Source organism: Ursus maritimus, unplaced genomic scaffold (genome assembly GCF_017311325.1).
Source record: "Ursus maritimus isolate PB19 unplaced genomic scaffold, ASM1731132v1 scaffold_5, whole genome shotgun sequence".
Taxonomy (NCBI): Eukaryota; Metazoa; Chordata; class Mammalia; order Carnivora; family Ursidae; genus Ursus; species Ursus maritimus.
In genome coordinates, this window is record NW_024426663.1 from 25360566 (window position 1) to 25387055 (window position 26490).

The following is a 26490-nucleotide window of genomic DNA, read 5'->3' on the forward strand; positions in this document are numbered from 1 at the left end:
AAGGTTCTTTTTAAAAAGAAGACCAATTTCCCCCTTCCTTGGATTTACTTTGTTCTATGGAAGTGGATTTATCTCTTGTCCCCAGAGACTCTTACTGGCAATTATGTCTTTTTGTTCCCTGGCTACAGAGGGCTCCCAACTTACAGATGGATTGTGTTCCAAAAGCTTAAGTGGAGGTGGTTATTTGTAATTCTGAATATACTTTTTTATAGAAACAATGTTATATATAGCCATTAGCTTCCCAGATTAATTCATGAACAGCTTCAACCATAAATATTCCTGAAGTGATATGATCTTCTACAGCCATCATGGGAATAGGAGTTTATCAAGTCAAGAAATTTTGATTTGTAAATCCAGCCCTTTCCTTTCTGCCTGAGAAATTAATCAGGTGTTCTCTCCTCAAATGTCTTTCCTCTCCATCAGTCCTACTGTAGTAACATTTTAGGGAAAAGATATCAAAATAAATATTCCTTGTATCAATGCATAACTTGTTAAGTCACTAAATGTAAATTAATTCTGAAGAATTTGGGGTGGGAAGTGAAAGAAGGGAAGTGAGAGTGGAGGGAAGCCTCCAAAAAGGAATCTATAATATTTTACAGATACATATATTTATAAATGAGGGACATAGGTAATATCAACATATTTACTTCCTAGCAGAAGTGCTTTCATCTAGAAAAATAATTGTATTTTCATACTTAAAATTTAGTGAAGAATGCCCACTGCATCAGATCTAACCATACCCAATATCAACTTCCAAATTTTGTATCTTGAAACTATGGTGTAGGGCATGCTATCTTTCAGGGTGTTTGGCATTTCGGCAACAAGCACAAGTGACAGAGGACTTAGGCCAACCTGTAAGAGATGTGGTGGATATATTAATGGAGAGAAATGTGCTCCTAACAATCACTTTGAAAGATGGTATACAACTTTTGGGGTGATGTGTCCTCTATAGCTGAAGTCTTATCTTTATGTCCTTCAAAGTGACAAAGTTGCATCAGGTTACAAAAAGGAATGGGACTGTTGGCCACACAGGGCAAAAGTAAGTAGCCCTATATAATGTAAGATGAAAGAACCATGAAAGCAGCCAACCAGCCATGGGGTAGGGAACTTGCCTTTCAAGCCAGATAGAGGGATTTTGTCAGACAAAGGAAAGAGAAACAACAGCTGAAGCAAAAACAAAAAGAAACAAAAATTAGGGGTGGGAGGTCATCAGAGCAAATCTTCACACTTGCACTTTCTGACTGGTTGGCTGTGGATTTCCTTTAACTTCTGAAGAAACAAGGAGATGATAACAATTATTTAACAACTATTTTCTACAAAAACATGTTTCTCTAGCCACCTACTGTCAGCTGATGACACAAGAGTTCTTTAAAATGTGACTACGTACCTAACTTCCTATATTGATCCTCTGTTACCCTTTAACTTTGAGGTTATATTCACCCCTCTATCCATCCACACATGCAATAAATATGTAATAAGCACCTACTTAGTGCCAAACAATGTTGTTAAGCTCTGGATATAGAGCAGTGAATAAGAAAAAGTCATTCCCCTTATTTTATAGGGGAAACAGACAACAAGCAAATAAGTATATAATTATATAATATAATGTCAGGGATAAGGAACCATTAGGAAAATAAGGCAGTGTAAGGAAGTATGGTGAAGGGGAGGCACAGAGCTATTTTATATAAGACGGCCATGCTGAGGAGGTGATAAATAAGTAGAGTCCTGAGTGAAGAGAAGGAGTCAGCTATTGGCAAATCTGGGGGGAAAGTGTTCCAGGTGGAGATGTCTACTAGAACAAGGGCCCTGAGGCAAGAGCAATCTCAGCATATTGGAAGAATGGCAAGACAACCATTGAGAGTAATGTGGGGTGAAAATGGTAGATGAGATCTGAGAGGTAAGCAAAGCCCAGAACATGTAGAGTCTTGTGGACCTTGGTAAGGAGTGTTTAAAGGGAGACTATTCGGAGATTTAGAGCAAAGGATGGACATAAAATTATTTATGTTTTAAAAGCCACCCTGGAAAATCTGCTTCCAATCAGGTAATAAGGATTGAATTTACCCTTCTGCCTGAAACAATTAGAAAACCAGACAAAATATATAAACAACAATTTTCAAAACATTGGACACATGCAGAGAAGAATCTCTAAGACATGGAAAACAAATCAGGTGAGCCCTACAATTACCTGGCTTACTGCCTAAAGAAAGTTTCCAGGCCACAGCAAAGGAGGGGAAACCAGGTAGGGCCTAGTGATCTCATCAGTTGAGGAGACAGCTGCAAGTTTGGGGAAGCCAAAGTATTTCTAGATCACAGAGCACGGAGAATAGAAAGTTGGGCAGAGAACACCAAGATCTGCAAAGGAGCATTCAACTGAGTACTGATCAGAGCGCGTGTGTGAAGAAACTACCTGAATGTGGGGGAAAAAACCTCCTGAAAGACTGAGAGGAAACAGTACTCAGAACTCACGCAGGGCCAAGAATAGTGCCTGTTTCCAATACTTAGAGAGAAGAACCTCTTAATTCAGAGGTCACTGATTAGAGTACAAAGAAGAATCTTCCAAGAATCGTGGAGAAAAATTAATGCTACACTATATGCTGCTGTGGTTCTGCTAACCAAGCTTAGGAATAAGACCCAGTAGGAACAAACTATGAGTACCAGAACAGAACTTAAGAATATTCATAGATAAACAAAAATAACCAGCATGCAACAAGGTATAGTTCACAATGTCTGGCATCTAAAGGTATACAGAGAAGAAAGAAAACAATTAGAAATCAATCATTTGGCACTGACCTGTAGTTGACACCAATGACAGAATTAGATTAGGATATTTAAACAGCTACTACTATAATTATGTTCCAATGATAAAGAAGCTGGAAGTAAGATTGAACCAGTAAAGACATGGGAAATATAAAAACAACACAAATTTAAGTTACATGATGAAAACTACAGTGCCTGATTTATAAATTCACTGGGTCATATTAATAGCAGATTAGACATTGCAGTAGAAAAGATTATAAAGCTAGAAAACATAGCAATAGAAATGGCCCAAAATAGAAAAGGCCCCAGGGAAAAAGTCTAAGCAACAAGAAAGAACAGAGTATCAGTATCTCTGGGATGACTTCAAATATACACATATACAGTTTCCAGAAAACATAAGGGGTGGGTGAGATATAACCATCTGATCCTGGACTTTTGTTTGTTGGGAGTATTTTGATTACTGATTCAATGTCATTGCTAGTAATCAGTCTGTTCAAATTTTCTATTTCTTCCAGATTCAGTTTTCGGAGGTTGTTTCTAGAAAATTATTAATTTCTTCTAGGTTGTCCAATTCCTTGGTATATAATTTTTCATAATATTCCCTTATAATTCTTTGTATTTCTGTTGTGTTATTACCTCTCCTCTTTCATTTTTGATTTTGTTTATTTGAACCTTCTTCTTTTTTTTACTGAGTCTGGCTAAAGAATTTCAATTTTGTGACTTAAAAAAAAACAACTTTCATTGATCTGTTCTATTATTTTTTTCAGTTTCTAGTTGATTTATTTCTACAGCATTATGATTATGATTATTTTCTTCCTTCTACTGGTTTGGGGTTCTGTTTGTTCTTTTTTTTTTTTTTTTAATGATTTTTTATTATATTATGTTAGTCACCATACAGTACATCCCTGGTTTCCGATGTAAGGCTCGATGATTCATTAGTTGCGTATAACACCCAGTGCACCATGCAATACGTGCCCTCCTTACTACCCATCACCGGTCTATCCCATTCCCCCACCCCCCTCCCCTCTGAGGCCCTCAGTTTGTTTCTCATAGTCCATAGTCTCTCATGTTTCATTCCCCCTTCTGATTACCCCCCTTTCTTTATCCCTTTCTTCCCCTACTGATCATCCTAGTTCTTATGTTCCATAGATGAGAGAAATCATATGATAGTTGTCTTTCTCTGCTTGACTTATTTCACTTAGCATTATCTCCTCCAGTGCCGTCCATGTTGCAGCAAATGTTGAGAACTCGTTCTTTCTGATAGCTGAGTAATATTCCATTGTATATATGGACCACAACTTCTTAATCCAGTCATCTGTTGAAGGGCATCTCGGCTCCTTCCACGATTTAGCTATTGTGGACATTGCTGCTATGAACATTGGGGTGCATATGGCCCTTCTCTTCACTACGTCTATATCTTTGGGGTAAACACCCAGTAGTGCAATGGCTGGGTCATAGGGTAGCTCAATTTTTAACTTTTTAAGGGACCTCCACACTGTTTTCCAGAGTGGCTGTACCAACTTGCATTCCCACCAACAATGTAGGAGGGATCCCCTTTCTCCACATCCTCTCCAACAATTGTTGTTTCTTGCCTTGTCTATTTTTGCCATTCTAACTGGCGTAAGGTGGTATCTCAGTGTGGTTTTGATTTGAATTTCCTTGATGGCTAATGATTTTGAACATTTTTTCATGTGTCTGTTAGCCATTTGTATGTCTTCATTGGAAAAGTGTCTGTTCATATCTTCTGCCCATTTTTTGATTTGTTTATTTGTTTCTCGTGTATTGAGTTTGAGAAGTTCTTTGTAGATCTTGGATACCAGTCCTTTATCTGTAGTGTCATTTGCAAATATCTTCTCCCATTCCGTGGGCTGCCTCTTAGTTTTTCTGACTGTTTCCTTGGATGTGCAGAAACTTTTAATCTTGATGAAGTCCCATAAATTCATTTTATCTTTTGTTTCTCTTGCCTTTGGGGATGTGTCATGAAAAAGGTTGCTTTGGCCGATGTCGTAGAGGTTGCTGCCTATGTTCTCCTCTAGAATTTTGATGGATTCCTGTCTCACATTGAGGTCTTTCATCCATTTGGAGTTTATTTTTGTGTATGGTGTGAGAGAGTGGTCAAGTTTCATTCTTTTGCATGTAGCTGTCCAATTTTCCCAGCACCATTTATTGAAGAGACTGTCTTTTTCCCACCGGATGTTTTTTCCTGCTTTATCAAATATTAGTTGCCCAAAGAGCCGAGGGTCCATTTCTGGGCTCTCTATTCTGTTCCATTGGTCTATGTGTCTGTTTTTGTGCCAGTACCATGCTGTCTTTGTGATCACAGCTTTGTAGTACAGCTCGAAATCCGGCATTGTGATGCCCCCAGCTTTGTTTTTCCTTTTCAACAGTTCCTTGGAGATTCGGGGCCTTTTCTGTTTCCATACAAATTTAAGGACTGTTTGTTCCAGTTCTTTGAAAAATGTCCTTGGTATTTTGATCGGGATAGCATTGAAAGTGTAGATTGCTCTGGGTAGCATGGACATTTTAACTATGTTAATTCTTCCGATCCATGAGCATGGAATATCTTTCCATCTTTTTATGTCTTCCTCAATGTCTTTCAAGAGTGATTTATAGTTTCTAGAATATAGGTCCTTTACGTCTCTGGTTAAGTTAATTCCAAGGTAACGTATGGTTTTTGGTGCTATTGTAAATGGGATGGATTCCCTAATTTCTCTTTCTTCGGTCTCGTTATTCGTGTATAGAAATGCAACTGATTTCTGAGCATTGATTTTGTATCCCGCCACGTTACTGAATTGCTCTATAACTTCTAATAGTTTGGGAGTGGCTTCTTTTGGGTTTTCCATATAGAGTATCATGTCATCTGCAAAGAGAGACATTTTGACTTCTTCTTTGCCAATTTGAATACCTTTGATCCCTTTTTGTCGTCTGATTGCTGTTGCAAGGACTTCTAGTACTATGTTGAATAATAGTGGCGAGAGTGGGCATCCTTGTCGAGTTCCTGATCTTAAGGGAAAGGCTTCCAGCTTTTCCCCATTGAGAATAATATTTGCAGTAGGCTTTTCATAGATGGCTTTTATGAGATTGAGAAATGTACCTTCTATTCCTACACTCTGAAGGGTTTTAATCAGGAAAGGATGCTGTATTTTGTCAAATGCTTTTTCGGCATCGATTGAGAGGATCATATGGTTCCTGAGTCTTTTCTTGTTGATATGATGTATCACGCTGATTGATTTGCGAATATTGAACCACGCTTGCATCCCAGGTATGAATCCCACTTGATCGTGATGGATAATCCTTTTAATGTACTGTTGGATTCTATTAGCAAGTATCTTGTTGAGGATTTTGGCGTCCATATTCATTAGGGAAATCGGTCTGTAATTCTCCTTTTTGATGGGGTCTTTGCCTGGTTTGGGGATCAAGGTAATATTGGCCTCATAGAATGAGTTTGGTAGCTTTCCTTCTGTTTCTATTTTTTGAAATAGCTTTAGGAGAATAGGTATTATTTCTTCTTTGAATGTTTGGTAGAATTCCCCAGGAAAACCGTCCGGGCCTGGAGTTTTGTTATTTGGAAGGTTGTTTATCACTGACTCAATTTCTTCATAATTAATTGGCCTGTTTAAGGAATCAATTTCTTCCGGTTTCAATCTTGGTAGTTTATAGGTTTCCAGGAAGGATTCCATCTCTTCCAGATTGCTTAGTTTATTGGCATATAGCTGTTGATAAAAATTTCTAATAATCCTTCCAATTTCAATGGTGTTCGTCGTGACCTCTCCTTTTTCATTCATAATTTTAATAATCTGGGTCCTTTCTCTTTTCTTTTGGATAAGTCTTGCCAGTGGTCTGTCAATTTTATTGATTCTCTCAAAGAACCAGCTTCTAGTCCTGTTGATCTGCTCTACTGTACTTCTGGTTTCTGATTGATTGATTTCAGCTCTAATTTTGGTCAACTGCTTCCTCGTGCGTGGATTAGGCCTGTCCCTCTGTTGCTGTTCCAGCTTCTTGAGGTGAGAATATAAAAACTGCATTTTAGATTTTTCTATTCTTTTGAGTGAGGCTTGGATGGCTATGTATTTCCCCCTTAGGACTGCCTTTGCAGTATCCCATAGGTTTTGGACTGTTGTATTTTCATTCTCATTGGTCTCCATAAATTGTTTAATTTGATTTTTGATTTCCTGGTTTATCGAGTCATTCCTGAGCAGGATGGTTCTTAGTCTCCAAGTGTTTGAGTTTCTTCCAAATTTTTCCTTGTGGTTGAGTTCCAATTTCAGAGCGTTGTGGTCTGAGAATATGCAGGGGATAATTTCAATCTTTTGGTATCGGTTGAGACCTGTTTTGTGTCCCAGAACATGGTCTATTCTTGAGAATGTTCCACTGGCATTAGAATAGAATGAGTATTCTTTGGTTCTGGGGTGTAGTGTTCTCTATATATCTATGAGGTCCAACTCGTCGAGTATGGCATTCAAAGCCTTGATTATTTGCTTATTTTGCCAGGGTGTTCTGTCTATTTCTGATAGTGGAGTGTTGAGGTCCCTTACTATTAATGTATTTTTATCCTGTTTGTTCTTTTTTATTTCTCTTAGATGTAAGGTTAGGTTGTCTAATTTGAGGTTTTTCTTATTTCTTGAGGTAGGCCTGTATTGCTATCAGCTTCTCTCTTAGAACCACTTTTGCTGCATCCCAAAGATTTTGGACCCTTGTGTTTTCATTTCCATTTGTCTTCATGGATTTTTAAATCTTCTCTTTGATTTCTTGGTTGACCCATTCATGTTTAGTAGTTGTTATTAAACCTCCATGTATTTGTGTTCTTTCCAGATTTTTTTCTTGTCGTTGATTTCTAGTTTCATAATATGTGGTCGGAGAAGATACATGGTATGACTTAAATCTTTTTGAATTTGCTGAGACATTTTTTTGTGGCCTAAAATATGATCTATTCTGGAAAGCATTCCATGTGCACTTAAACAGAATGTATATTCTGCTGTGTCAGGATGGAATGTTCTGAATCCAACTGGTCCAATGTGTCATTCAAAGCCACTGTTTCCTTTTTCATTTTTTGTTTGAGTGATCTATTCATTGATGTAAGTGGGGTGTTAAGGTTATTGGGGCACCTGCGTGGCTCAGTTGTTAAGCGTCTGCCTTTGGCTCAGGGCATGATCCCAGAGTCCTGGGATCGAGCCCTGCATCTGGCTCCTCCACTGGGAGCCTGCTTCTTCCTCTCCTGCTCCCCCTGCTTGTGTTCCTTCTCTCGCTTGCTGTCTCCCTCTCTGTCAAATAAATAAATAAAATCTTAAAAAAATAAAAAATAAAGTTACTATTATTGTATTACTATTGATTACATCTTTTGCTTCTGTTATTAGCTGTTTCATGTACTTGGGTGCTCCCATGTTGGTTGCATAAATATTTATAATTATTCTGTTTTCTTGTTGGATTGCTACCTTCATGATTGTGTAGTGTCCCTCTTTGTGTTTTGTTATAGTCTTTGCTTTAAAGTCTATTTTGTCCAATGTAAGTATCACCACCCTGGCTTTCTTTTCACTTACATTTGCACAATAAATGCTTTTCCGCCCCTTTACTTTCAATCTGCATGTGTCTTTAGGTGTGAAATGAATCTCCTATAGGCAGCATATAGATGGCTCTTGCTTTTTTATCCATTCTATCACCCTGTGTCTTTTGATTGGAGCATTTACACCATTTACATGCAAAGTAATTATTGATAAGTATGTACTTATTGCCATTTGTTAATAGTTTTATGGTTGTTTTTCAGTTTGTCTCTGTTATTCTCTTGCTCTTTTCTCTCATGGCTTGCTGGCTTCCCTTAGTGATATATTTAGATTTCTTTCTCTTTATTTTTTGCATATATATTACTGGTTTTTGATTTCTGGTTACTATTAAGTTTATATATAACATCTTATGCCTAAAGCAGTCTACATTAAGTTGATGGTCAGTTAAGTTTAAATGCATTCTATAAGGACTAAATTTTTATACCTCCCACCTTGTTTTAGGTATATGATGTCATACTTCACATCCTTTTTTAATATATCCCTTGACTGATTTTTATAGATATACTTGATTTTACTACTCGATCCTCTCATTCTTCTTATTCCTGCTTATGGTCTTTCCCTTTAACATTTCTCATAAGGCTGGTTTAGTGGTGATGAATTCCTTTAACGTCTGTTTGTCTGGGAAACTCTTTATCTCTACTTCTATTCTGAATAACAGCTTTGTTGGATAGAGTATTCTTGGTTGCAGTTGCTTTTGGGGTTTTGTTTTGTTTTGTTTTCCAGCACTTTGGATATATCATGCCACTTTCTTCTGGCCTGCAAAGTTTCTGCTGAAAAATCAGCTAGTAGCCTAATAGGGTTTCCCCTGTAATTTTCTTCTTTTCTCTTGCTGCTTTAAAAATTCTCTCTTTATCATTACTTTTGCCATTTTAATTAGTGTGTCTTGGTGTGGACCTCCTTACATTTTGTTGGGGGCTCTCTGTGAATCCTGAATGTGGATTTCTGTTTTCTTCCCCAGATTCAGGAAGTTTTCAGCTATTATTTTTTCAAATAAATTTTCTCTCCCTTTTCTCTGTCTTCTCTTCCTGGGATCCCTATAATGCAAATGTCATTATGCTTCATGGTGTCGCTGAGTTCCCTAAGTCTGTTTTCCTATTTTATAATTTTTTTTTCTCTCTCCTGTTCAGCTTGGTTGCTTTCCATTACTCTGTCCTCCAGGTCACTGATCTGTTCTTCTGCTTCCTCTAGTCTACTATTCACTCCCTCTAGTGTATTTTTAATTTTAGTTATTAATCTTTGGTTCTTTTTTATGTTTTTCATCTCTTTTTCAAGGGTCACACAAAGGTCCTTCACTCTTTTCTTCAGTCCAGTGAGTATCTTTATGACCATTACTTTAAATTCTCTATAAGGCATATTACTCATCTCCATTTCATTTAACTCTCTTATTATGATTTTGTCCTAGTCTTTCATTTGGGACATATCCCTCTGTCTCTTCATTTTGTCTAACTCTCTGTGTCTGTTTCTATGTTTTAGGAAAGTCAGCTGTTTCCTACTCTTGAATGTAGTGACCTTATGAAGAAGAGATCCTATAGTGCCCGGCAGTGCGATGTCTCCTGTTCACCAGAAACTGGCACTTCAGGGATGTCTTCTATGTGTGTTGTGTGCACCCTGCTATTGTGGCTAAGCCACTTTTGCCTTCAGCCCAGTCATCTGCAGTGGCTCTCTTTGCCTGTTGTGGGGACAGTTTGGTCTCTGTGGTATTAGTGGGCCAGTCTGGGGCATACTGGGATGAAGCTGAGTCAGACCAGGCTTTTGCCAGAGCTTCAGTAGCCCTAAACTACAGGGTGCTCTCCCTGTCTTGTCATCTGAGAAGCTTTCATTAGTGGATGCCGCCTGCAGTCAGACCTGATGTTTGCCCCTAGCCCACTGCTGGGGCACGGTTGGACTGGTGTGCGTGGTTATCCTTCCCTCTCCTCAGGCAGAAGTCACTTTGTACTGGCCACTATTGGGGCTGCTTACACACTGCCAGGCTTGTGGCACTGCTATGGATTGGCTCTAGCTAAGGGTATACTGGAGGGCGCAGGTTTGCAGGAGAATGCAGGATGGAAGTCATTTCATTTTATAAATAGCTCTTCACTGTTATATATTGAGATTAATACATTGTTTCATGAAGCTGTGTAATAGCTGTGAAATGGTTAACAAACAATTTAGAAAACTATTATTCTAAAAAAAGAATAAGGCATCAGAGAGAATTGAGTAACTGTAATTCTGAAAAGAAATTAAGCTCTGATTTTTAAGAAGGCATTCCTGGAGGCTGAGCTCTTTTTTTTTTTTTTTTTTTTTGGAAATAATAATAATCTATACCCATTCAAACCAGTTTCCTGTCATTTAAACAACTGAATTAGATTTATTGTGTGATAAAACCAACCAATGGATTGTACAGAAATCCTTGTTTGAACCAGATTGAAAAAATATTTCTTCAAAACAAAAGTTGTTTTGCTCTTGTGTATAAGCATCGCCCCTTTTCCTGCTGGCATACTGAAAGAATTTGCCATTTTCTCGAAGGGATAGAATCCAAATAAACAGAATGTAAATACTGGTGAACTCTCACCCTTCAAGACATTATTTCTTAAAGGACAATAATCAGATTGTTGCTCTGAAGTAAGGAAGCAAATGTCTTCACATCTGAAGAAATCTGATTTGTGAGAAAATTGCACATGATTTTTCTTTCTCAAGCAAGACTAAACCCAGAACGGAAATGAAAAATAAGACTGTGATTTTGGCCCAAAAGGCAAAGAAAGCGTCTATTTTACAGTTAGTGATATAACACTATCTGTAAAGTGGAAAAAGATTTGTATAACAGTATAATGTCTTAATTAGAATTAGGCATCAAATCTTTCTAGTCCTTCTTGTTAACAAAAGAGACAAAGAATGATTAAGCCTGACTCTGTATGCTTTTATTTTTGAAAAACTGTTCCATGTTCTAGTAAGTAATTACATTTTGAGGAACGCCATCTCAAGATTCTTCCATTTATATTCTTAGGGAAGATATTTTCTACAGCCATTGAACCATTAAAAAACAAGGGAAATAATCATGTAAAGAGTGATTATAACAATGGTGATGCTTCAGGGACCATGGGCGCCTAGAGGACAGGAATACAGGAGAGGGTAGGATCTCATCTCCCTCAAAGAGTCTCTCCTGTCTTCAACTCAGTTGTTTCCCTCTCTCTTGGTCCTCTCCCACTTCTAGGTTTTCTTGATAAACCAGAGAATTTAAAAAAATGAGAAGATGAGTATGCCACACCTATGATGTCTTTTAAGAGCCTCTCACTTGGAATATTCTCTTTAATTGGCCAAAAGGTGAAAATTTGAAACAAAAGGGAAAAATGAACAAAAACAAAACACCCTAAAAACCTGGAATCATTTGCATGATGAAAAAGCTCCCAAGGACTGGGTGAACCTATTTATTTTCATCAGCCAATTTATGAGATGTAGTTATGATCAATAAAAAATTTTAAATAAATGATGTGATGGAAACATAGAAGGATAAGATACAATATTGGTGGAGGTACGGAATATAAACCCAAGCTAGCAAACAAATATTTCTAGGCAGAACGCAAACTCTATACTTCCTGGAGGAAACATGCAAATATAATGCCAATGTAATGCACAAATACTAGGGCCTCCTATTTAATTCTCTTTGTTTTATATCTCAGGAAAATTCCCTGGGAACTATTAGACAAATTACTGAGGGAACAGAACCTACCATAAGTTGGAAAAGAATGTGATTTAGTTCATCGAGCTCCTTTTGTGATCTTTAAAAGTGTTCAGAGATTAGCTAAAATGGCTCCCAGAAATAGGAAGGAAAGTTTTACTTAAGTTATCAAAGGAACATTATAGAAAGGCATGGCTTCAGGGATTTGGCTGATGAGAAATTTCTTAAAAAGAAAACAAAACAAAAATTTAGATAGGATGAACAAGCTAGGCATGAGAGTGGTGTTTTTCTAAAAACAATCTGAGTTTACTGAAATATTTTCATAATAAATAGGTTCTTTTTATCTTCTACTTAAATATTAATGCCATTAATAACACTAATATTTTTGTCCTATGAAGTTAATAATTTATTTACTCTGATTTTTTTATTTTGAAATGTCTTGAAACACTTCATTAATGCTTCATTAAAAAAAAAAAAATCTCCTAGAGTAAGATATGTTCACATTAAGCTTCCAATTAGTATTTCTGCAGAAAAAAAAAATACAAAAATTTTTTTTCCTCTTGTGCACATAATCACAGATCATATATATCTTGCCCTTCTTGCTGTTCTTTTAGGATATACTTGATATGGATGATTGTCACCTGATGCAAAGATATTGCCTATGTACAGAAACTCAATTTGTTGTAAAGCAAAAATGAATCTTCCCAGTTTATTTACAATTTCCTTCTAAAAAACTAAAAATTAAAACAACCACCAGATAGCAAAAAGGGTGGAGAAGGGGATGGAGAATAAATACCCCTCCTGTGGATGGTTCATTCCCTTTCCATTCAACCCCCAGGATGTGTCTGGGTTCACAGTGAATGAAAGATGCTCCATTTTTCTCTGTAATGTGGGATGCTCAGCACCTCCTGGAGAAGCCTCAGAAGTGATGATCTGAAATTTCATTATGAGTGATAATGCTACAAAACCCGTCTTGCCCAACAACCATCCCTCTCCCCAGTTATATGATCCATAAAAAAACATCTGACATTTTGCTTTGGCTCACGTTTATAAAAGCACTCGGTGGATTGACATTTCGCTTCTCTTGCCCACAAGCAAGCTTTTTAATGTTCTGTGTTATGGTACAAAACTGTCCCTTCTCATTAGTGTTGGCATATGGCACACGTTAACAGTTAATACACCCTTCCCCATGTCCTGCCTTTAAGGAGCTTGGTTTTCTCCCACAACAGGGAGAAAAAGGGCTAAGCTGTTCTTAAGTGATAAAAAGCCAATGTTTCTCAACAAAGAAGGCCTAAATTTCCAGTATCATGACACATGGCTCCGAAAGATGCTGCCATGGGTATCTGCTCTCATTCAGGCCAAGACAGGGATGGACCCTAAGTATGATCAAATAGTTTTCTCATGGTTAAACTGACAGGCAACTGAGGTGGGACAATAAACTTTATTAAAATGGACATATAAGTAGCCAATGTTCTTGAATCTGCAATTCAAGGTGACTACCTTGAAAGGAAGCCTAGAAGAGAGCTGTTCCCTCCACTCCTAGGATGGGAAGCACAAACTTTTATTAGCATGGCTTATTTGAAGGGTAACACTACTATTTAGTTTCTCAACTGGGACACTTTTGGAGTGAAAGTGGTGTTATTAATAGTTACACTGGGATAATAGAAGTAATCAGGACTGCCCCAGGAAAAACAGGATGTATGCTCACCCTACTTACTTATAAGTACATTAGCTCTTATGGCAATCCGTTTATCCATCTGTAGATCGTTTTCTACTGTTTACAAAAGTCTTACATCTGTTTTCATTTTTTTGTTCTTCAAGAAACTAAGTCTATTTTTGAGCTCTTTCCACAGTGCAAAGGGGTTAACATCATGCTCTACAAATTTAAGGTTTGTTCTTGAGATTTTTAGGGCTGGAGAAAAGAAACCTGTCCCCTACAGGATGATATACATAGCCCAGTACAAGAGTTGCGGGATATGTGGTCTAATATGCTTTGCTTTGCTCCCTGTTGAGAATTTAAAGAGAAAAACAAAAAACCTCCCTTTCTGAGCCATTTAATAACTTTGGCCAATTAGGAATGCATACTTGGGTGGTGTGGCTACAGAGAAGGAGTGTGGCTGTGATTGCTTCAAATTGAGTAAAACAGCAAAGCTTATCCAAACCTGGCTGACCAGGTTGACTATGTTGATGTGGCAGACTGCAATGCTGATGAGATCTACCAGGCAAATACTGCTCTGGGAAAAGTGCTTCAGGACTGAGCATGTGGGGAGCTATACATGAACTTGAAAGAGGAAATATTCCTAGAAATTTATTTTCAGACCTGGAAAAGACTAGAAATTGTCTGTCCAACACTTATATTTTATAGATGGGGAAATTTAAGTTCACAAAGAAAGCAGAGCCAAAACAAGGTTTTCTAGCTCCTTTTCCAGGGCCTATGAACCAAATCTGTTGTGTGGCACTAAGAGCATGATTCAAATAGACTACAATGACATGATTAAGAATGTATAGCAATATATGGGGAGTGGTCTTCATTAAATTTTGAGCTGGGCTTAATATCAGAATTTTGATTACGCTGTATTTGTCATTTAATAATACTGACTTGGTCATTAGTTGTAATTCCAGTTCTATTCATTACCAGGAAGAACTTTGGGGAAATCATTTCACAGTGTAGTTTCTTCCCCTGCAAGCTGTGGAGCTAAGCTAGATAAAGTTCTTTCAAAGGCTCTTTCATCTTGAATTCCCAGATAATCAACTTTTCTCATTTTACCACCCTGATATGTTATTTGAATAGTAATTACAGTATAAATCCCAAAGCTGTATAAGAAATTAGCAGAGGCCAGACAAAATGTTCTGCTTTACTCTTACTTTTTTTTTATCTTCCCTATGTTCCTTCCTAATCATTCTTTCTTCTTTTTCCTTATTCTCCAACATTTCCTTTGTTTCTATTTCTTCCTTCTGTTTTATTTGTAAATTTCCCATACAAAAAGTAAAAACAATATTAATATCAAAGAAACAAAAAAAGAAAGAGAAAAGAAATATTACTTTGAGTATAATAAGTCCAGTTTGTTTTTCTGTAGATTGTAAAATTTTCACATGAAGAGGCATCATCCACCCAGATACCCATCCCAAGAAGATGACATAAGTTTATCATGACATTACTCAGGTCCTTGTAAATCTCACATACATGGGAACAAAAACTTATCCATGCCTATCAGGAATGAACTGACTCCCAGCAAACTGAGAGTCAAAAGTAGCAAATGGAAGAAAGTCTGAGATATCCTTGAGGTCTTGAATGTTCTGCAGAGATCAAATTCAGATTTTACCTCTAAGAATCTGTCTGCTGTGAAAGGTAGAGAATAATGCAGACAGTTGTGGATCCTAAACGTATACATTTTAGTGGCTATTGAATTATCATGCAAAAAGGAAAGTAAACTACTTCTTTTTTTTTTTTTTTAATTTTTTAATTTATTTATTTGACAGAGAGAGACAGCCAGCGAGAGAGGGAACACAAGCAGGGGAGTGGGAGAGGAAGAAGCAGCGGCTCCCAGCAGGGAGCCAAATGTGGGGCTTGATCCCAGGGGCCCGGGATCACGCCCTGAGCTGAAGGCAGACGCCCAGCGACTGCGCCACCCAGGCGCCCGAAAGTAAACTACTTCTTAATGCTTAAATACAGATTCACATAGAAAGGCAAGGAATGTCCCACGTTGTGGATATATTATTACAGCACATGTCACAATAAAATGGAGGGGGAGAAGCAAAGGGAAATTTTAATGGTAGCAATTTGAAAAAAATAACAATTGTTTGTGTTTTCTTGTTACTCTTTTCTCCCTTCTCCTGTAAATTCATACAACCTTTACTGATATTTTACAACTATATTTTCCACCAGGAAACTATACAATCCTACGGTCGTACTTTCACTAAAGTGGGGTAACAAACTCTTGCACAAATGTTGAACAGCAACTTACTTAACACAGACAGCTTCTTTAATATTTTACCCCCCCAGAGTTAGCTTCTCAGCATTCAAGGCTTCTAAGACTATACAAAGAAACTCCTGTTTAGTCTCAATGTAGGTCAAAAGATTTGGGTTTTGGAGAAAGGCAGGTTGTGTTAATTGTAGTTGCTCAGAGGAACAATATCTCTTGCTTTTCTCTGTTGGGTTTGAATGCATAGATTTCTCATTGTATGTTAAAAATATAACTTCCCCCTTTTTACTATGCTTTGGAGAGCTAAAATATATGGTAATTAAAAATCCCTTTAGTCTTTCACTGGAAAAAAAATGAGTAGCATAAATACAGCTAGACAAAGAAATGCTGTTATCTCAAAATACCCCAATCTGTCTATTTTCATCAACTCAATTAACCCTTTAAAAGGATGGAGGCATCATCTTGTCCATCAAGATTAAAAACTTGAAAAACTGCTAGAAACTACCACCAAGTGGAAAAAGCATTAAATTCAACTTCAAACATAGTTTCTAATTAATCCTATACAATGTTCAAATCTCAACTGACTGACTGTGGTTGTAGGCAACAAACATAAAAATAGATAAATTGGACTACATCAAAATAAGAAACTGTTCATCAAAGGACACATTCAACAGAAGGAAAAGGCAACCTATAGAACAGGAATAAATATTTGCAAATCATATATCTGACAAGGGATTAATATCCGGAATATACAAAGAACTCCTATAACTCAACAAACAATAAATAACCTAAGAAAATGGGCAAAGGACTTGAATAGACATTTCTCTATTGATGATACACAAATGATAAACAAGCATATGAAAAAATGTTCAACATCACTAATCACTAGGGAAATGCAAATTAAAACCACAACAATCACCTCTCACCAATCAGGATGGCTACCGCCAGGAAAAGAAAACAGAACAGAAACTGTGTTGGTGAAGATATGAAAAAAAATGGAACTTTTGTATGCTGTTGATGGGAATGTAAAATGGTGCAGCTGATATGGAAAGCAGTACAGCAATTCCTCAAAAAGGTAGAAATAAAATTAACAGATGATCCAGCAATCCCACTTCTGTATATATGTCCAAAAGAATTGAAAGTAAGGACTCAAACAGATGTTTGCACACTCGTGTTCATAAAAGCATTATTCACAATAGTCAAAAAGTGGAAGCAATCCAAATGTCCATCAACAGATGGATGGATAAACAAAATGTGGTATGTCCATACAATGGAATATCACTTAGCCTTAAAAAGGGAGGAGATTCTGACACGTTACAACATGGATGAACCCTGAGGACATCATGCTACATGAAATAAGCCAGTCAAAAAGAGACAAATACTGTAGGATTCCATGTATATGAGGGTATTTAGAGCAGTCAAATTCATAGAAACAGAGTAAAATGGTGCTTGTCAGGGACTAGGAGGAGGGGAAAATGGGGAGTTGTTTAACGAGTACAGAGTGTCGTTTTGAAAGACAAAAAAGTTCTAGAGATTGATTGCACAATGTGAAATATGCTTAACAACACTGAACTATATACTTAAAAATGGTTAAGATGATAAATTTTATGTTAAGTGTATTTTACCACAATTTTAAAAAACTAGGATGATTAAAAAAAAAAAGAACTGCGATTGCAAACTATAGCTCTTCAGTCAAATACTAAGGACTTCCTTTGTTTCTTTTTCTATGATATTTAAATAGATCACTCATAGAAACATTTTCTAGAAATGTCTCCTCAGGCAAGGGAAACCAAAAGTAAAAATAAACCTTTGGGACTATACCAAAATAAAAAGCTTTGCAGAGCAGAGGAAACCATTAACAAACCAACACAGCAACCTACTGAATGGGAGAAGATATTTACAAATGATATATCTGAGGGGTGCCTGGATGGCTCAGTCGGTTAAGCATCTGACTCTTGATTTTGACTCAGGTCATGGTCTCAGGGTTGTGACATTGAGCCCCACGGCTGAGCTCCATACTCAGCAGGGAGTTGGCTTGAGATTTTCTCCCTCGCCCTCAGCCCCTCTCCCCACTTGTGTTCTCTCTCTCTCTAAAATAAATAAATAAATAAATCTTTTTTAAAAAAATCACAAATTATATATCTGGTAAGCAGTTAATACCTAAAATATATAAAGAACTTACACAACTGAACACACACACAAAAACAAATAATCCAATTAAAAATGAGCAGAGGACCTGAACATTTTTTCAAAGAAGACATGTAGATGGCCAACAGACACATAAAAAGTGCTCAACATCACTAATCATCAGGGAAATGCAAATCAAAACCACAATGAGATATCACCTTAGACTTGTCAGAATGGCAGGAATCAAAAAGAGAAGAAATAACAAGTGTTGGTGAGGGTGTGGAGAAAAAAGGAACCCTCATGGACTGGTGGGAATGCAAACTGGTGCAGTCACTGTGGAAAGTAGTATTGAGGTTCCACAGAAAAATTAACAATAGAATTCCCGCATGATCCAATAATTTTACTAGTGGATAGCTACCCAAAGAATATGAAAACACAAATTCAAGAAGAGGCACCCCTCTGTTTATTGCAGCATCATTTAAAACAGCCAAGATATAGAAGAAACCCAAGTGTCCATCCACAGATGGACAGATAAATAAGAGCACTATATGCATATACTGGAATATTACTCAGCCATAAAAAGGAATGAGAACTGGCTGTTTGCAACAACATGGATAGACAAAGAGGGTATTATGCTAAGTGAAATAAGTCATACCGAGAAAGACAAATGCCATATGATTTCACTCATAAAATTTACTAATAAAATTTGTGATATTCACTCATAAAATTTAAGAAACAGATGAAAAAAAAAGAAGAAAAAAAGAGACAAACAGAAAAACAGACTCCTAAATATAGAGAACAAACTGGTGGTTGCCAGAAAGGATGTGGGAAGGGGGATGAATAAAATAAATAAAGGGGATTAAGGGTACACTTACTGTGATGAGTACTGAGTAATGTATAGAATTATTAAACCATTTATACTGTACACCTGAAAGTAATATAATACCATATGCTAATTACACTTCAATAAAAAAGATTACAGACATTAACCATTCTAAAAAAATAAGCAACCTCCCATAAGATATTATAGAGTAAAATACGAACAAAGATAAAAGGTCAATGATAAATGCTAAACAGTCTCCCATTGTCTATAGGATAATAAAAACAGCAAAGTTGGTGAATGAAGTAGAAAGAGACCTCTTCAATAGAAATGGTGATGAGCTACTTTCTGGAACATTAATATGTGATCTGAGCAAACAGAGCATAAAAGACAATGTGGGCTCCTCTTATTTTTTTTTCAGTCTTTTATCATTAATATGAACATTCAACAAGTTTGTAAAATACTGGTGGGAAGAAATTTTTTTTATTCTGTATACCTGCCAACAGACATTTTAAATGATAGGAAATCCTTCAGGCAACTAGAACCCTTTCGGAAAATACTATTCACATTCTTTCTGTTGAAATCTTACCACAAATGCTAAAGGACTAAAACATATGTGAGGAATTTTCTAATGGCAAGTGAGTGGCCTATTCTCTGCTACTATGGTTCAGAGTCACCCTTGAATTTGAACAACCCCTGGGCCATTAATACGGCTTCATTGCTGAGGCCATGGTCCAAGAAAACTCGAGTGCTGGTATATGCCCCACCTTTCAGGAAACAAAGTGGAATCTCTACCTAGCTGCCTTCCAGAAGGTTGTTACTGTAAATCCTGGAACCTGATCCCCTTTGCTTGACACACCCCCAAATACATCAAGATTGGTTTAAATGCACCAATTCCTATTTTTCTTCTCCATAGGCATTATAAATACCTACTTAAACATACAACTTTCTAAGGAATATCAAATATGAGATAATTTTAAATTAATTTGCCTTGATATGCTTAACCAACAAGATGGAGTCTGACTTTTCCACTGATTTTGGAAATCTAGGAAATGAACCCCAATTGCATACAGTAAAACAGATCACCCAATCAACCTTTAAAAAGTTTTTTGTTTATTTGTTTAAATCTAGGGTTAAGAGCCCCAGTCAGACAGGCCAGAGACACTTTTGGAAGCAACAACATGATGGCTGCTCAAGAAGAACCTCAAGTCCAGTTCAAACTTGTTTCGGTTGGCAACGGTGATACTAGAAAAAACTACATTTGTGAAATGTCATCTGACTGGTGAATTTGAAAAGAAGCATGTAGCCACCTTGGGTGTTGAGGTCCATTTCCTTGTGTTCCATATCAAGAGAGGACCTATTAAGTTCAATGTATGGGGTATGACTGGTCAGGAGAAATTTGGTGGGCTGAGAGATGGCTATCACATCCAAGCCCAGGGTGCCATCGTAATGTTTGATGTAACATCAAGGGCTGCTTATAAGAATGTGCCTAGCTGGCATAGAGATCTGGTACAAGTATGGGAAAACATCCCCATGGTGCTGTGTGGCAACAAAGTGGACACTAAGGACAGGAAAGTTAAGGCAAAATCTATTGTCTTCCACTGAAAGAAGAACCTTGAGTACCTTGGCATTTCTGCCAAAAGTAACTACAACTTTGAAAAGTCCTTCTGTGGCTTGCTAGAAAATTAATTGGAGACCCTAACTTGGAGTTTGTCGCCATGTCTGCTCTTGCCCCACCGGAGGTTGTCATGGAGCCAGCTTTGGCAGCACAGTATGAGCATGATCTAGAATTTGCTCAGACAACTGCTCTCTTGGATGAGGGTGATGACCTGTTAGAAAGTGCACCTGCAGCCCAGCATCACAAGCCTAGTTTTCTAGGCAAGTGTCCATCATATCAGTGGTGCAGCGTGTTTGCCTCTTTATTATACAGCTGAGCACAACATGTACTTCATCTCTGGGGATGCTGAAGGAGATGAATGGGCTTCAGAGTGAATGTGGCAGTTTAAAAAATACCTTCATTTTTTGGACCTGCATATTTAGCTGTTTTGGAATACAGTGGTTTCCTTCCTGAGTTTCAGATAGAAGACTGTTATAGCCACATCACAATATCCAGGGGTGAAATCTCATTTGTCACGGTCATTCCCGTTCCTTTTCATTTAGAAACAGAATAAAGTTGTGTTTCAAATATCTATAAATAAATAAATAAATAAATAAATAAATAAATAAATAAATAAATAAAAAATAAATCTAGGGTTAGGCAAAGATATGACTCTCTCCCTGTGTGTCTGCTTTCACCCTGGCAGAGAGGGTTGTTCAGAGTTTAACCCATACTGACTGGTGCTGGTCTCAGGGCTGATAAGCACACAAGTAGATCTACCATGAGCACAGATTTAAGGGCAGCAGTGGCAGTCTCTCATTCCTAAGAGACTTTTCAAAGTGGTTATCATTCTTCTTTTCATTCTTTTTCATTTGTATCTAATTGTTTAAAACATTTAAATTTTAGAGTCCCAGTGAAAGTTCCAACTTAGTGCCATGTTTATGTATTTGTTAACATTCTTGTTCAAAATGTTATTTGCATCTCAACCAAAGAAAAATACAACGGGGTTTTATATTATTTGGTTAGAATTTCCTGAGTCTCTAAGGGAATTGGAATTAGGGTTGGCAGTTTAAATAATACATCCTGTATAAAAGTTATAGCACAATGAAGGCATCTATAGAGACTGAGTCCACATACCACAAAGGCTACAAATCTCTACCAGGAAGGTCAGCAAGTCTGTACCCAAAGATCTTCAATGACCTTCCTGAAATATCTAGTTCTTTTCCTTTGAAGAAAATGCTTCACGAGGTAGAGATGTGCCAGTGTCTCATGCAATGTGTGAGTTGCTGTGGTAAGTGATCCCCTTTTTCCCTTATGGAACAAGTAATGCATTGTAACCCCTAACAGAAAACTCCAGCTGTCCCTTTACACGCCAGTCTTTTGGCAAAGGTTCAGATTTTTTTTTCTCCCTTGAATAGTCATAATTCATAGAGAGAGCCAGACACACAGATTTCTTTTTTCAACTGACTTTGTGTTACTTTGGCTATCTTATCCCTAATTGCTCCCTGCAAACCCACCCCTCCATGCTGGTAAACTAGAGGGAACCAGTTTCATGAACCAGTAAATACAAGATTTAAACATTCACTGTGTGAGACATATACAACATTTATTGCCAATTTTGATTCAAGTAGAGAGGAAAATTGCGTAAGTCGGTTATTAGGAGCTGCAGGTGTGCCTGGAGAGGGAGAAGGCTTCTTATTCAGGAACTATAGATAATCCCTCTTATAAAACTTCCCTAGTTGTAAAATATTTTTTTCCCATCCCTTTGGGAAATGCTGTAAGCAGGAAATCGCATATGTGCATTAAAAGTGAGGTGATAAGCCAATTTTACCAGACTGTACTTTCAGGAAATGACTGTGAAGTTTGAAATCTTGTTGACTCTTAGAAAATTTCTGATTTACTTGAACTCAATCTTAACCAATTCACACTATATGTGATTAACTTAGTTTGTGTGCATGTCTTTTTACATGCCCGTGGCTAAGCTTCCACAAAAAAATGTCATTTGAACTGGCAGGAAGTCTTTATTTCCTGTCTTGAAGTATACTGTAAGTGAGAACATCTGAGCAAAGCCCTCATCCTTTGTTTTTTTCTCTTTTTTCTTTTGTCTACTGAGCTGTGCATTATAACTTCTCATTGAAGCAGGGGCACCCATGTACAAGAAGGGCTAAGTGGGGCCCCATTCGTGAACATTTTTAAGAAGAAAAGTTTTTTTTTTACTTACACAGCTTACCTGAGGTAGGTCAGGGTTTGAGGAGTAACTACATTTTGGATGATCATGATACCCCAGGCCCTTTGCTGGGTGTTGTAAGCATAGTTCCCACCCTTAGGGGGCTTATAATCTCACAGGCAGAGCAAGGTTTACACATCTCCCGGCTATATGGCTGCACAGAGTAGGGTGTATTCAAGGGCCCAGATGAATGGAGCAGATTGAATGATCGATGTGTGCCACAGAAAGAACTGGTAGATAAGGCTGAAGTGAGGGATTAGTGAAAGACGAGGTGAGAAGAAAATTCAGCTTCCAGGATGGACATAGCTTGGATTCTCAAAAGGTATTAAAAACAGAGGTAAAAACATAAGCCAAGGGCAAGTAGTTCTGGCGTTTTGGAGATTGTGAGGAGTGAAATAAAGGTCTACGTGGGGCTTGGATGCCAGGCAGAAGAGTTTGTGCTTTATCACATGGGCAAGAGAGAATCTACGGAGGAGTCCAAAGCATATCTGTTAACACAGATAGGGACCTTATCTGATGCAGGCTAGACTTGAACTTTCTAGCCTCTATATCCTATGTCTTTGCAGAAGTCTGTTTGGGACCCTATGCTGTGCCTCCCAGATTCCCTTTTCAGGACTGAAGGACATATTCTCCCAACTGCTGGGAATGCTGTCAGCAAACACAGCTCAGTTGTAAGCCCTCTTTGGGAACTGCTGCAGCTAAAGAGAGTGGCCCCTGCTAAGGGCAGCCCGCATCTAAAAAGTGCTTATATACACTTTTAAACTTTGTGTGTATAAAGGTCTCACCCCCTTGCCTCCCTTTGGGAAGTCTCTGAAGGGTTATCCTGGCATTAGTGTCCCCATGGGGTCTGCCCAGGCCTTGTAACGTCTCTGCAGCTGTGTTTCTCTCTTTGTTCGATCTGGCTTCCTTCCCTCCCCTTCTATAGTCATTGATCCCAAGAGGACTGCCTGACAACCCTCCTGCATATTCATTTCCATCCTTGAATCTGCTTTCCAGACAATCCAACCTGCAACGAAGTGAGGTAATCTTCCCCTATGCCCACAAGTCACTGACAAAGCTTCTGGGTAGGTTTCTTGAGAAGTATTCAGCCACTGCATTGTCCAGTCTTATGGCAAACTGACAATTATATTTATCCCCAGAAGAACTAAGACGTATTTATTAAGCACTTCTAGTGTTTGAGGCACTATACTGGACAACATGGAATAATTTGGCACAGACATGACACCATGGAAGTATCTATTTCTGAGGCACAGAAATAACACCATGAATAGCTTATTATGGCTGAAATGAGCTGTATACACAGTGAGACTAGAGGAAGTCAAGGCCAATGTTGGTGTCAAAGAAAAAGTTATTCATGACACTGTTAAAATTATAAGGCAGACTTTATTCAGGACTATTGCCATAGCTATAGGGATTACTGCAATGGGCTTTTGCAGTAGGGGAGAGAGAGAGATCAGGCTTAATTCCAAATACAACAAGGAAAAGTGGGAAGGAGCAGAATGAGGGAGTTGAGGAGCTGATACATGGAAATTACTGAGATGTGGGATAATTTTTTTCCTAAACTGACCAAACAGGATTATTGCTGAAGGCAGGCCAGCATGATCAGATAATACTTAGGGTGGTGGTGGTGGTGGTGGTGAGGAATTTGGTCAGCTATGGAGGGTGATCAAATAGTATGGTAGGGGATTTTGGCTAAACTGACTTAGCAAGATTCTTTCTAAAACTGGACTCTAAAGGATGAAGACAGAAGCCCAAGACCAAGGAATCTGTGTCGGGGTTGGATGATCAGGGAAGGGTTCATAGAAGACCTTGTGGGAGGAGATGGTTCAGGAGAGAGGAGGGACCTATGGGGGATTCTGGTAAAGGATATATAGTGAGCAGAACTGAGAACCTTGTGTGAGAGACCATATTCGAAATCAATAAATCTATCAGAACTGGAGTGATTATCTCAGAAAAAAAGAAATTAAGAGGTACAGGCTGGAAAAAGTGGAGCTGTATCACTTACGCACCTGGTAGGTGCTGGGCAGTTAGTATTCTAAACAGTGACATCTTGCCCCAAAGCCTCCCCAGAAGGTATAATATCCTCAGCTAGTGACTAACTGACAACGGATGGATGGGTTTTTTTGTTTTTGTTTTTTAACATACTCAGGAACTGGAAAAGCAATAGGGAAACAGCAGGCCCAAGACAATGTTGAGAGCTTGGAACCAAAGAAGGTGAGCATACCCAGAGACCCACCCGTTATTAAGAAGACAATTCTTTCTAAAAGGATTCCTTTCAGCTTTATTCTCTCTGGGTTCTGAGGAAGAAGAAAAACATAGTACAGAAAGTTTTGCAATTTGCATAACTATGAACACTCAGCTATTAAATAGTAAAGCTGTGATTTGAACCCAGGCTGCCTGACTCCACACCCCTAGGTACTTAACCACTACACAATATTACTTTCAGTTGGAGTCCTTACAATAATTGTAGTGAAAGGAGAGGTGGGAATTCAAAAGTAGTTTTTTCCTTCCCAGGTAATCAAGTGAGTTATTCCTTTCCTCTATTCTGAATATATTTGTTCTAAATTTTAGTTTCTGTATACTCGTAGATGATTTTCTTACTCATAATGCTAGTTTGGCATTATGCCTTATAGTTCTATCTTAAGACCCTTAAGACACTGACTCTGTCTCAGGCCCATTTCTCTCTGTAGTTTCTTAACTTCAACTTTCATTGTAGATTTCCTAGATTAAAATCCTCATAAGGAAATATGTTAGCTTACCTTTTAGGATTAGACAATGTCATCAGTTGTTGTCAGAAACTGGATGTTCTTGGGTCATATGTCCAATCCTGATCCAATAAGCTGCGGTTACTAGGGAAGTTTTTCTGGAGATGTGAAACAGGGCTAAGCAGACCTATAAAAGGCTGAGGATGTGGAAAATTTCCTTGTGAGATAGGTAAGGTAGGCACTGTAGTCAGCCGGTAGTCAATACTAGGTGCAGATTCCTCTTCTACCTTAAATTCCTTCGGAAGAATTGGGAGGGGGAGGAGCACAATCCCAGCAGTAAGGCTTCTTACTATCTGCCTGCTCCTCTACCACCAGCCCCTTAAAAGGAGGTGCAGTATAGTCTCCAGAATACCTAGCTTTACCTGGCTTAGTGTTTTGACAATCAAATATTTGTCTAAATCTGAAAGCAGAAAGATTAAGTAGAAAAAAAATTTTAACCTTCTTTCTCTGGTAAATTTTTGATCTTGTCAGAGATGAATAATGATTTGAGCAGGATTAGGCAAATTCTAAATTTGGGGGGAAATCCATTCAGCGAACCGAATGCAGATAAACTTTCTGCACAAATAGCTGCTGCCAGCTCTTCACAATCTCATGATCCTACATGATTTACATTCCTGCACAAACATCATATTTTTACCACCATTGAACAATTTTCAAATTCTTTTTGCTTAACCTAAGAATCTAAACCTTGATATCAGGCATGATTTCTAAACCATGACTAAAACCATTTGAAGCAGCACAGTCCAATATAAAGTATGGAAAGAACTACTGATGCTAGCAGAAATCACTTTCAAAATACAATACTTGTAGTGGTGAAACTGTTTAAATATTAGCTGGATAGATGTGTAGATGTTAACCACGCATCCGTAAGAAGAGGTTAATTGAAAAGGACGTTTTATCGAAACTGTCATATTTCCTACAGTTTGATTATAGTTAAACCAGGGTTCTCAACTGGTGACAATTTTACCTGCAGGAGACATTTGGCGATGTGTGGAGACATCTTTCATTGCCACAGTGGGGGATGGGGTTAGAAGGCATATTGTCATCTAGCAAGTAGAGGG

The 26490-nt window shown here is 37.9% G+C and overlaps 1 pseudogene; it reads left to right on the top strand.

The window, feature by feature from the left end:
- The first annotated feature begins 20024 nt into the window (after positions 1–20024).
- Positions 20025–20774, top strand: LOC103677147 (annotated as a pseudogene).
- Positions 20775–26490: the final 5716 nt, after the last annotated feature.